General features: G+C 35.7%; 1 pseudogene; it reads left to right on the top strand.

The window, feature by feature from the left end:
• Positions 1-6,525: 6,525 nt before the first annotated feature.
• Positions 6,526-7,004, top strand: LOC119517306 (annotated as a pseudogene).
• The last annotated feature ends 4,062 nt before the right edge of the window (positions 7,005-11,066 follow it).

The raw sequence follows: 11,066 nt of genomic DNA, 5'->3' as shown, positions 1-11,066 counted from the left end.
CTGCCCAAATTGCAAGTCTTTGAGGCTTTCTGTATTGGGCTTCTTAGAGTAATTGTTTCAGAAAAAGAAAAAAAGATTTTAAAAAGAAAGAAAAAAAAACAGCCTTCTGGCAGATCTAATGGGTTATCGAAATGCTAAGAGACAAAGCAATTAGGGCTATTAAGGAAAGATCCAGGGGGCAGAGAGATCAGTTTTTCTTCAGGATTTGCAAATGAGCCTCAGGGCTTGAGCTCTGCCCTTCCCCTTTCTAAGTTCACCAGAACTCCAAAAAGCCTCCGCTTTTATTTTTGGGTTTTTCTTGCTGTTTTTTGCTATGCCTATCTCCTCTCTGCTGGGCTGGCTGCTCTCAGATTCTCTGGTGTCTGGTCTCAGTCTATCTATGGTTGGAGTTTGGATCAGTAGAATGAGTTTCCGATAAGAGCTGCCACTGCAGTTCTCCCTTCTCCTTCCCAGCACTGACAGCCCCTCCTCCCATGGGACTGAGCCTGGCAGGGAGGGGCATGGTTTCCCTGGCCGCAAGAACTTACAGATTTCACTGATCTCAGGAGTTCCACGTTTTCATGAGTGTTGTATGAAGTATGCCCAAAGTCAGATTGCTCTGCAGTGTCCAGTCCACGCAGTTCCTGGCTTTCTACCTACTTCCCTGGAGGAGTAACTAAAACATACACCTCACGAATCCGCCATCATGCCCCTACCCATTATGTCCTCTCTTGATAATAATTATGAGGTAAATATCATTATCATTATCCCCATTTTATACTTATGGAAATGGATGCTGTTTGGAAAAAATAATTAAAAACAAAATCTCTTCCCAATCCAGAAAACCTTTCCAAAAAGGTAGAAAGAGAAAGAAAAGCAATTTTATTGTTGAATACAATTAAACCAGAATGTGATGCATTGCAGACAATATGCAAAGAGATTGCAAAAACAAAAGGGAGTTTAGACTTTTCATGTGGCTAAGGGATATCACCTATTACATACACATTCTTAAGATACTTTGGAGATAGGTTTAGACTTTGGAGCCAGGAATATCTTGTAAATTATGCTAATTTCTTTCCAGAAAACTGGGAGATAGGGGGGATATCTTTCTTGTATACATTTCAAAAGGACAAAGAGAGAACTTACAATTACAGGGTTTCTAAAATAAATACTAAGAGACAGGAGGGAGGAAGAAGTCTCTTTCATTATGTTCAACATGGAGAATGAAGCACTGTAACATTATTTTAAGTGTGTACTTGCCCTTACAATGCTCAAAAGGGTCAAGTTGGTGAATTGTAAGGAAGGAGCAGAGGGAGGATTTGCACTCAGGTTGCTTTGAAGCTAAAGCCCATGCTGTCTATATTATGCCATGCAACTATGAGGTCTCATAGTTTCTTAGGTCTTTTCAAATCTACCTTCCTTCTTTTATAGGGTTGGTGATTTAGATAATGCTACCCTCTCCGAAAAAAAAAAAAAAAAAACATGGATAAGATCACAAGTTAGTCCCTGCCTGTCTGAACCCATCAGCCCTTCCCAAAGCACAACAATGGGATATGTCAGCTGACCTCCTGGAAATGTTTTTCAACTTTCTCGATTGTTCCTATCAGCAAGCTTAGTTGAACTTTTACTATGCACCAGGTACTTCTTGGATGGAAATGTCTGATTTCTCTGCACGAACTTCACACGCGTATTTGTATGTAAGTTATTTTTCAGCCCTTTGAATTATGTACTGCAGTTACAGAGGTTTTTTTTTTTTTTCTTCAAGTTAAAAATAGAAGTATAGAAGTGTATTTAATGTTATCATTAATCAAATAAAATTCTCAAGTAAGATAAATATTGGGAGAAAAATTTTACTGTATGCTTTATTTAAACTAGTGGTTTAGAAAAAAACATCAAAAACTAAGCACTAAAGAAGTTGACATTATTTTGTTTATCATCACTATCCCACAAGGTCATTCTCTTTTGTAAATGAGAAAAGACAGGCCCTTCTGGAGGAGCAACATGACTCCTAGGAACACAAAGCAAATCAGTGGGCAAAGCATTCTGTGCCTCTGACTGTTCTGTGCTTTTTCTGCTATAGGAAATTCCTGGTAAAATCCCTCCTGCTGCGACATCAATCCTCCCTTTTAGGTTTTGCTGTTTGTCATATCTTGAAAAGAAGGGGCAAATAACCTCAGACCTCTTAACCCTCCAACCCTAACCTTTCTGAATGATGTTTGATAATCTACTGAGAGGGGGCCATAACAAGAAATGAGACAGTTTTGCTACAAAGTAAACATTTATATCTCAGGGAACTTCTTGGATGGAAATGTCTGATTTCTCTGCACGAACTCCACATACATATTTGTGCACACACTTGATTTGGACATAGCAACTGTACTGAGTTCTTCCATTGTCATCATTTGTAGCCCAAAGGACTTTCACATTCAAAGACTTTGTGCTTGCTATTATTTCTGTCTGCATTGCACATTCTTTTCTCCATTCAGATTTTTGTTCAAAATTTGTCCCCTTCTCAGCTTGGTCTTCCCTAATCACACTCTTCAAAATTTTCCCTTTTCCTCCCCACCGGCATTCTCTATCCTCCTTCCCTGCTTTGTTCAAGAGAGCAGCTGCCATCTAGCGCATGATACAATGGACTTATTTTATTGGTACTGCATTTCCACCTGCTAGGAGGAAAGATAAAAGGCCAAAATTCATTGCTTGTTTAGCTCACTGCTGGATTCCAATTGTTAAAACATCATCTGGCACTGATTAAGAGTAAAGACAGATGATACTTGCTGAATGGATGAATGGATGGACTGCTCTAATTCTAGAGAACTGTATCAACCAAATCCACATTCTGGTCTGTTCTAATGATGGCATGTAACTCCTAAAGGTCTTGTTTATTACCCCACCTGATGTGCTGGAGCTAGAAATCTCTAGCCATCCTGTACTCTTCACAGGCAATTATAAGAAAAAAATCAAGGACAGCTAGTCACATAATATACAGTCTGATTAGTGAAATATACAGGCAATTTTTATTTCATGATAGAATGTGCTTGTGGGGGGGTGCGGTTTCCATTTGAGCAGTAGCTTGAACTTCATGTTGAAGAACAATAAGAAACCATGTCCTAGAAATCTGAGGTGTGCATGATTGTTGGAGAGTCCAACCAGAGACAGTTCTGCTGTAGGGAAGACAGCACACATCAAATAGATGACATAGATTAAAGGTCTATCTCACTGCTTACCAGCTGTGAGAACTTATGTAAGAGATTTAATCTCATCAAGCCTCTTTTTTTTTTTTTTTAACCTTGGTCTGAGGCTTGGGCTGCTGCAGCTTAGAGGCCCTATGGTGGACGCCCTGGTGTGGCAGGGCTGAGACCTGCATCAGAGGTTGGGTGACCCGAGCCCTGTATGATGCAGCCTCACACACTGGGCCTGAGTTGGGCCTGTTTTAATCAGATACTTAAAGGTCAGGTCGGCACAGCATGAGCACTCAGGAGAGTTAAGGGACTGTGCAGTCTTAAAAGAGACCCGGGGACTTTACAAATGTAAACAAGAAATATAATTGTTATTACTGGATGAGGCTATTGTAAATATTAAAGGTGATGTTTTAAAAATGCTTAGCAAGAGGGTTTCACCCATGGAAAATATTCCAGAGATCAGGTGCCCTCTAATTTTGATATAATAAGCACTGCTGAACAGACTGCTGAAGTTGGAGCTACTAACACTTTGGATTTGTAGGATTTGTAGAACAGATTTGGTCCAAAGAATCTTCTTTCTGCAATAGTGGCTAGTATTATTAGAATGACAGTAGCCCTACTTTACAGGGGTGGGAAGATTAAATGCACTATTATATGAAACAGTTTTTGCAGAAGTGTATACAATTTTGGGAGGCGATATGGGCTGGTCAACCTGAGATGTGTAATCAGACAAACCTGGGTTGAATTCTGATTCTAACCCTTCCTAGCCTGGTCATCATTGGTAATTTATGTAATACTCCAGATGATCATGTTATTCTTATGTAATTTAACACATTTCTAACCTACAATAACACATTCCTTAAAAGATTGAAGGAGGATTTAAGAGATATACTTTATCTAAAGGCCTCAGCAGACTGTCTGACATATAATAATAGATATTATGCATTGAGCATTTTATTTTACATTTATGTTATATAATTGTAAAGCACTGGAATTGTTATTATTGCACAGAAGAGTAAAGATAATAAAATTGGTGGCAGATATTGCCTCTTTTTCCCTTTGGTATTCTCCTGTGCTACTCAAGCCCAGCCCTTTGGGAGCAGAGCTCTCTTGTGGACTCCAAATTGTCCATCATGGAGCCCCACCCCATCTCCTCTTGACTACTTTATTTCTCTGGCCAATGCTTCATTGCTTTGAAACTCTTTGAACTTTTACCAGGTAACATAAATTTGGGAAAATTAATTCTATGGTTCTTCTCACCAAAAAGTGCTCAAATACAGAGCACACAACAAAATATTGACCTGTTTTCACAGTTTCCCCTGAGGCTCAAACATGGATATCGGGTCACAAGTTAAAATTTTGCTATCAGAGAGAAGTTCTGTTTTGGGAAGTGTGACCCAGAGCCTATAACAACCTGAAAGTCATGGTAAACTTTTGCAGGCATTCTCTTTAAATGTACTGTATACCTTCCTGATTTCTGAAAGAAAAAATAAAGTGAACTGAAAGAGATTTAAACTTTTGCATGGTTTATTTTGAGCATGAGTATTGAAATTTCTCTTTCTATAGTCTGCCATCCTCTTGGGTTCTTGAAATATTCACAAAAGCTTATTCCTTTGGTAAATGTTTCTCAATGGCTAATATTTTAGTTTCTGTGTCAATTACACAGTTTTTCAGCATTTTCTTTAATGCAAAGTTTATTTTCTCAATGCTAAGAAGAGAGGATTTTGACTCTTTTTTTTTTTTTTACTCTCAGTTTCAGAAATTGCCATAGAATGATGGAGATGTTGTACCTCCTCTCATATAAGCATATGTAAATGACTATAGATCACTGTGGGAAAAAAACAAAATTTTTACACCACCAGTAATACCTGGATCACACAATTTACCTAGAATTCAAGCAAAACCATCATTCTAACATTTCCACATTCAAATCAGCTAGTTCCAGAAACTTTTGTAACAATTATTGGATCCCAAATGTATTAGATTTATGGAATTCCTCACAGTTTTACAGCTTGGGGAAATGGCTAACAAGACAATTAAACAAACCTATTCATTGAGCCTGTCAAGTCAATCTTATTTAATAAGACTCAAAATGTTTTGTTTAGAGACTATGATTCCCCATTAATAGATATATTCAGTCATAATTGTCCTTCACATCATATATTGAGTTTTGATGAGGTCAAATGAAAATATACTATATACAAATGAATACTGCACATATGTAATCATATATACACATTTGAATATTAATAAACAAATAGACACTGATATTTCTTTAATGTGCTGGGAACTTCCATTTTTCCATCCTGTTTTCTGATCCAGGAGACCAACATTTATGAACAGTATCAATTACTTTTGACCAATATAGGCAGGAATTGAAAGGAAAAAAATGACTGAGGTCAGAGTAAGTAATTCATCCAAGGTTCTTTCCACATTACTCCCTTGACCAAAGCCACAATATTGGTTCTTTGGTCCTCAGCGCAAAATCTCTCTTTCTCTTTTGATTCTGCTAACGCCTCTTTCCCCCTTGCCCCTTCAGGCCTAGCTATAGTAGCACTCTTTAGCAAAAGATTATTGTATCTTTTGTAGTTTTCCCATACTCTCTTCACATCTGTGTAATTGGTCCCTTTACTAATTCTCCTTCAGAATTAAATTGCCCAATTTGTGTGGCCTGCATTAACTGACAGACCCTGAATAATTTCATAATTAGTATTAGGAAGAGCCTAGCATCAAGCCTCAAAAGGGATTTCTAGTATTAATTTGATCACATATTTAAGACTTACTCAGATAAATCTCTAGGTGGGGAAATGGGACACTGGTAATCCACGGCATGTGTCACTGTTATAATTTATCAGTGATGTCATTTCATGAAGTGTAAGCAGAGAGTTGGACAATAAAAAATCTATCGATTGCCATACAGAATTACTACCATGATAGTATTTTCTATAAAAATGAGGGGTCTTTTGAATTGAAAACTATTATTATACTATTGTAAATTTGAAACAGTTATTGGAAGACTTCACCTGCAACTGCAATGGCATTTCTAATTGCTAGTAGTCCACTAGGAAAGATTAATTTGAAGTCCAACACAGGACCTGAGTGCAAGGACAGCAAAGCTGTAATACCAGTTGAATGCCAAACATTACTGGAGGTTGCATGGCAGGCTGAGAGAACTGGTGGGAGGAAGAGTTGGGACCATAAAATACGAGATAAGGATATTGGGCAGTCAAGGATAAGACTAATCCTAAAAATCCCTCCTGAAGAGGCAATCCCTATCTTCCCCTTACTGAGGGAACCAGCTCTTCTGGAAAAAATTCCTGGGTTATTTTTTTTTCCTTAAGCATTGAAAATATATATAAAATAACTCTCCAGACCTCGCGAGGGAGCCTGCGGGTTCCTGGGGACCCAGAGGCCCGGCGGGAGTGTGGGAGTGAGCCGGCTGCTGACAGTGTGGACGCCGGCGCTGAGCAGCTCAGAAGATAAAATGGCATTTCACTTTGCAAACCGCGATGGTGAAACATTAACAACCAGAGGCAAAAAAGGTGACTTTCTGGTAGACTTTGTGGCTGAAAATAACCTAGATATTGATGTTTTGGGTGCATGTGGTGGAACGTTAGCCTGCTCTACTCCTCTCTTCATCTTTGAAGAGCACATATTTGGGAAGTGACAAGCGGTCATTGATGAGGAGAATGATGGAGAATGACAGCCTTGATCTGGCCTATGGACTGACAGACACATCACTTCCAAATCTGTATGACAAAATTTATGGACAATATGATTGTTCGAGTACCTGATCCGGTGGCTGATGCTAGACAATACATTGATATGGACAAGAACTCCTAAGCTAGAGTCAATAGGAATATTTTCATGACATTTTACCTATTTTATAATCATTTCTTAATGTAATTAATGGATTTATTATTATAATGAGCTTTACTATTTTAATTCACCTTGTATAACCACTGAATTTTGTAGTTCTGAAAGCATGCAATCTTTATTTTGGTTAAATTATAAAAACATCAACCAAATATTAGAAAATAGTATGACAAAAGTTAACATATTTTACCTTATATTTGTTTAGTTACACTAGCAACATGTTTTCATATAAATCTTATGTCTGCTTACCTATAAGGTAGATTAAAAAGCTGTTACTATTCCTCTTTGATCTGGGTGAAGGCAGGGATCTAAAATGTCTAGGGCCAAACAACTAATTAGAAGATTGGATTAACTTAGCACTACAAGTTAAAGGTTTAGACTGAAACTGGAAAAATTATGAATATCTTACTTAGAATGGTGAATAAATATGAATGTGTGTGGGCAAAAATATTTAGTTGTTCAGTAAACAATTTCAAGGATAGCTATTAACCTAATTTCAAAGGTAATTATTAATCTTATAAATAAATATACCAAAATTTGATTTGTTGAGAAGTAAAGTCTGAGCATAGGCATTATAACACAATAAAATAATTTTGATCTCTGTGCTGACAATACTGGAGGAACAAAGGAAATCTTAGATGCCTTTATTCTTTCCTATTCTAAGCAGAATGGTCTACCTTTGAAATCTTTTAGTAATAGTGCTGAATTGCATATCTCTGTCTGCAGCAGAATGGGAATCTTATGAATTAGGTTTTCTCTGTCCTGACACAGAAAAAAGGAAATGAATCTGCTACTGCATTACACAAGTGTAGGGGGCTCCAGTCCCTTCAACAAGGCTGAAGTTACCCCAACAATATGCACCAGTCTTGAAAGTGAGTACCACAAATTACCAATTACCAATGGAAAATATGTGTATCCTTGGTTTTACTAAAAGTAAATTTGTGCAAGTTAATCAAGGGGTAGACACTTTGCTCTTTGGAAGTATAGTAAAACTAGAAATAATTGTAAGGATCAGAACAAATTAGTGAAAAAATGTAAATTATGAGATAACTTCGTTAACTTCAAGTACATCATGCACTATGATCATTTTGTGCATCAGACACTGTACTATGCCATCAGGGAATACAGAGCTGAACAAGACAAGGAATCCCTTCAGGCAGCTCACTTTTTATCAGCAAAAGTTAGAACATATGCAAAAATAATTTGCTTGAACTAAGATAACCAATTTGCCAAATGAGGATCCTTTTAAAGTAATTTTATGTAAATCATGATTAGGAAGAACTTGAGGCTTCTAATGTTCTTTAGGTGTTTAATAACTATTGTGTGTCTTCCATGTGTAGAGAGCTTCAAAATAATGTGCTCTCTTCAATATTCTTGTATTTTCTCATGAATTACCTAAAGTTTCCTTTCTAGAGCTATATAGCTTTAGATTTAAAATTAGAAAATTTCAAATTAATGAAGTTAAAGCATGCTACTTAAATAAAACCTACTAAACTTAAAAAAATAATTACATGGAAAAGTTACCTATCTTATATCAAACTGTAATTTGCCTCTAAGATACTAGAATCTCACTTTAATCTTCTCTTTTGAATACATTTATGTCACCTAAATTGTTCTTTGTTCCTTTTCTTAAGCTAATACATCTCTACTGCTCTTAGTAAACACTGAAAGCATGTTTTACTTTGTAGTTGGTCCCAGTTTGGCATATAATGTAGATTCTGCTTAATATAACTTCAACTTTGCTTAACCATTTGCATGAGTATTAGTGCTCTGAAGACAATTTAAAAGTGCATAAGTTACAAATACGGAATTTTCATACAGAGACTGAAAGTAGATTTCAGTTCTGTGTTCCTGTAAGTTGATCAAAATATCTGGAAAAAAGGACTAAAATGGTTTGCATCCATGTATGTATTTTTTTACTTGATGTATTGAAGCTTATTTTCATTAACAACAGCAACAAAGTGTTTCAAAGACTGCACTTATGAAGCTGCCTGATAAGCTTATGTAATTCTTAGCATCTAATCTCACCACTCCACATTGCCTGTGCAGTGGGAGTCAAATACTTCCTAGACAACGTAAAGAAATCCAACCTGCACTTAGAGGCTATATGTTCTATGTTCACAGACATAATTCTCACTGTGAAGACAAGAACCTCTACAATATGACTCCTGGAACGTTAGCAGGGTTCTGTGGTCCTCTCTGTTATAAACTGACATAACAGCCAAGATATCTATATTATTGATTTATTATCTAATGTTCAGGAGGTATTATTACTTGGAAAGGTATGAATTTAATTGTAATATGTTTAATGCTCCATTTATTGAACTTATAACCTAAACTTAAATTAAATCTTCTGGAGTCCTATGTATATTTCTATTGATTAATTGCATTTCCTTAGGAATGTATGCTTTAATTAAATATTAAATAGAGATGAGTCCTTTGAAGGGTTCAAATACTTACTGAAGTCAAAGCGTTCTCAATACAATGATGTCAGATCATATTGCTCAGCGTTCACTTAAGTCTAAATAAAAACATCAAATCTGTAGGTTTAATTAATTTATTTATTACGTCTCTATTCCATGTTGTAATTTCCTATGATTATTGATATGTGTATATCTTCTTATATTCTAGTAATACTCTTTACTCACTTTCCTGGAATTGAGGTAACCTTTCCAGAGAAAAATAAATATGAACATTCTCTCATATTCTCAGCCAGCTGAGGTTGCCAGATTAAGACTCCCAAATTTTTGCTTTGCATTTGAAGAATGGAATAGCTCATCTCCTAAAGTAAATAAAATAGGAATAATGTGTCAAAGGATTGCTTCTACTTCTTATAGTTAAAATTTAAGTATCAGTATGACTTTTAAATCTACCTTTTTAAATGTAGGTTTTAGTCTTTTTGCCACTTAACTCCCTCTAAAAATTTTATTTTAGTTCTCACTTAGCTGAATTAAGCAAAGAAATAATTAATGTTATTATTATTATTATTTGATAAGTACATGAGAATTATCTGAAACTAATTTAATTCTGTAATAACTTTAGTCTAATTAATAAGGCTACCTTGAAACTTCATCCGTAAAATCAGAGATAAGTCATCATAATTATTTTTTCATGTAAGAATGTTATCAAATTCAGAATATCAGAATTATCCTGCTTCTATTTTATTGTTTTGTGTGACAACTGTTACTGACAATTATTATGTGTATTCATCAATAATGATTATTCCTTCCTTTCCTTTGTAGAGCCCCTAATTCTGCTGAGATCACTTAGAAATCTGACAGTTATTTATGTTTATTATTGCTTATACCAATAAAGCATGGGCTCAACTATATATATTTGCAATTCTAAATATTTATTTACACTATGTACATATTTAACCATATTAATAGTAACTTTTTTGAAATCCCAATCAAAATGAAATAATTTACTGTATTCACCCTTCTTTCATTTCATCACTGTTTTCTGATACTCCCTATGTACATATTTTTTGAGTATCATGAGCTCCTTAACTTCCATTGTTTCATTATATTTTAATTAAAAACAAGTTTTTTTATTATGATTTTTTTGATGCTCAGAATTTCACAACTTTATCAGCAAGACACTCTTTTGGTTGGCTCCTTTGTGCCTGCCCCTGTCATAGATAGAATCATCTTGTTTTTTAGATACAACAGGATGTTTCAGGCACATACTATTTATTATTTCTCTCTAAGATACGGTTCCAGCTACCCTCTAAGAATTTTTCATTCTTTTAGGTGGGGAGAAGTATTGGAGTTGAAATTTTAGATCCAAAGTATGCACATACATATCAGAGTTTATGTCAGATTGTCTTCATTTAGCATGGAAAGAATCATGGTCTGAAGTACTTCTCTACTAATTCAATGACTAGTGTGTGACCGCGGATTGGAAAGAATATACAACTGGAAAATAAGTGGAAAGCAGGTCTGGAAGAGACATATGAGTAGATCTCTAGGAAAGTACAGGGTATATAAAGTTATTTATGCTCCATTTTAAATGTCCACTATCAGCCAT

This window comes from Choloepus didactylus, chromosome 21, assembly GCF_015220235.1.
Source record: "Choloepus didactylus isolate mChoDid1 chromosome 21, mChoDid1.pri, whole genome shotgun sequence".
NCBI classification, from domain to species: domain Eukaryota; kingdom Metazoa; phylum Chordata; class Mammalia; order Pilosa; family Megalonychidae; genus Choloepus; species Choloepus didactylus.
The sequence above is the reverse complement of the archived record's forward strand: the minus strand, read 5'-3'. Positions and strand labels throughout refer to the sequence as shown.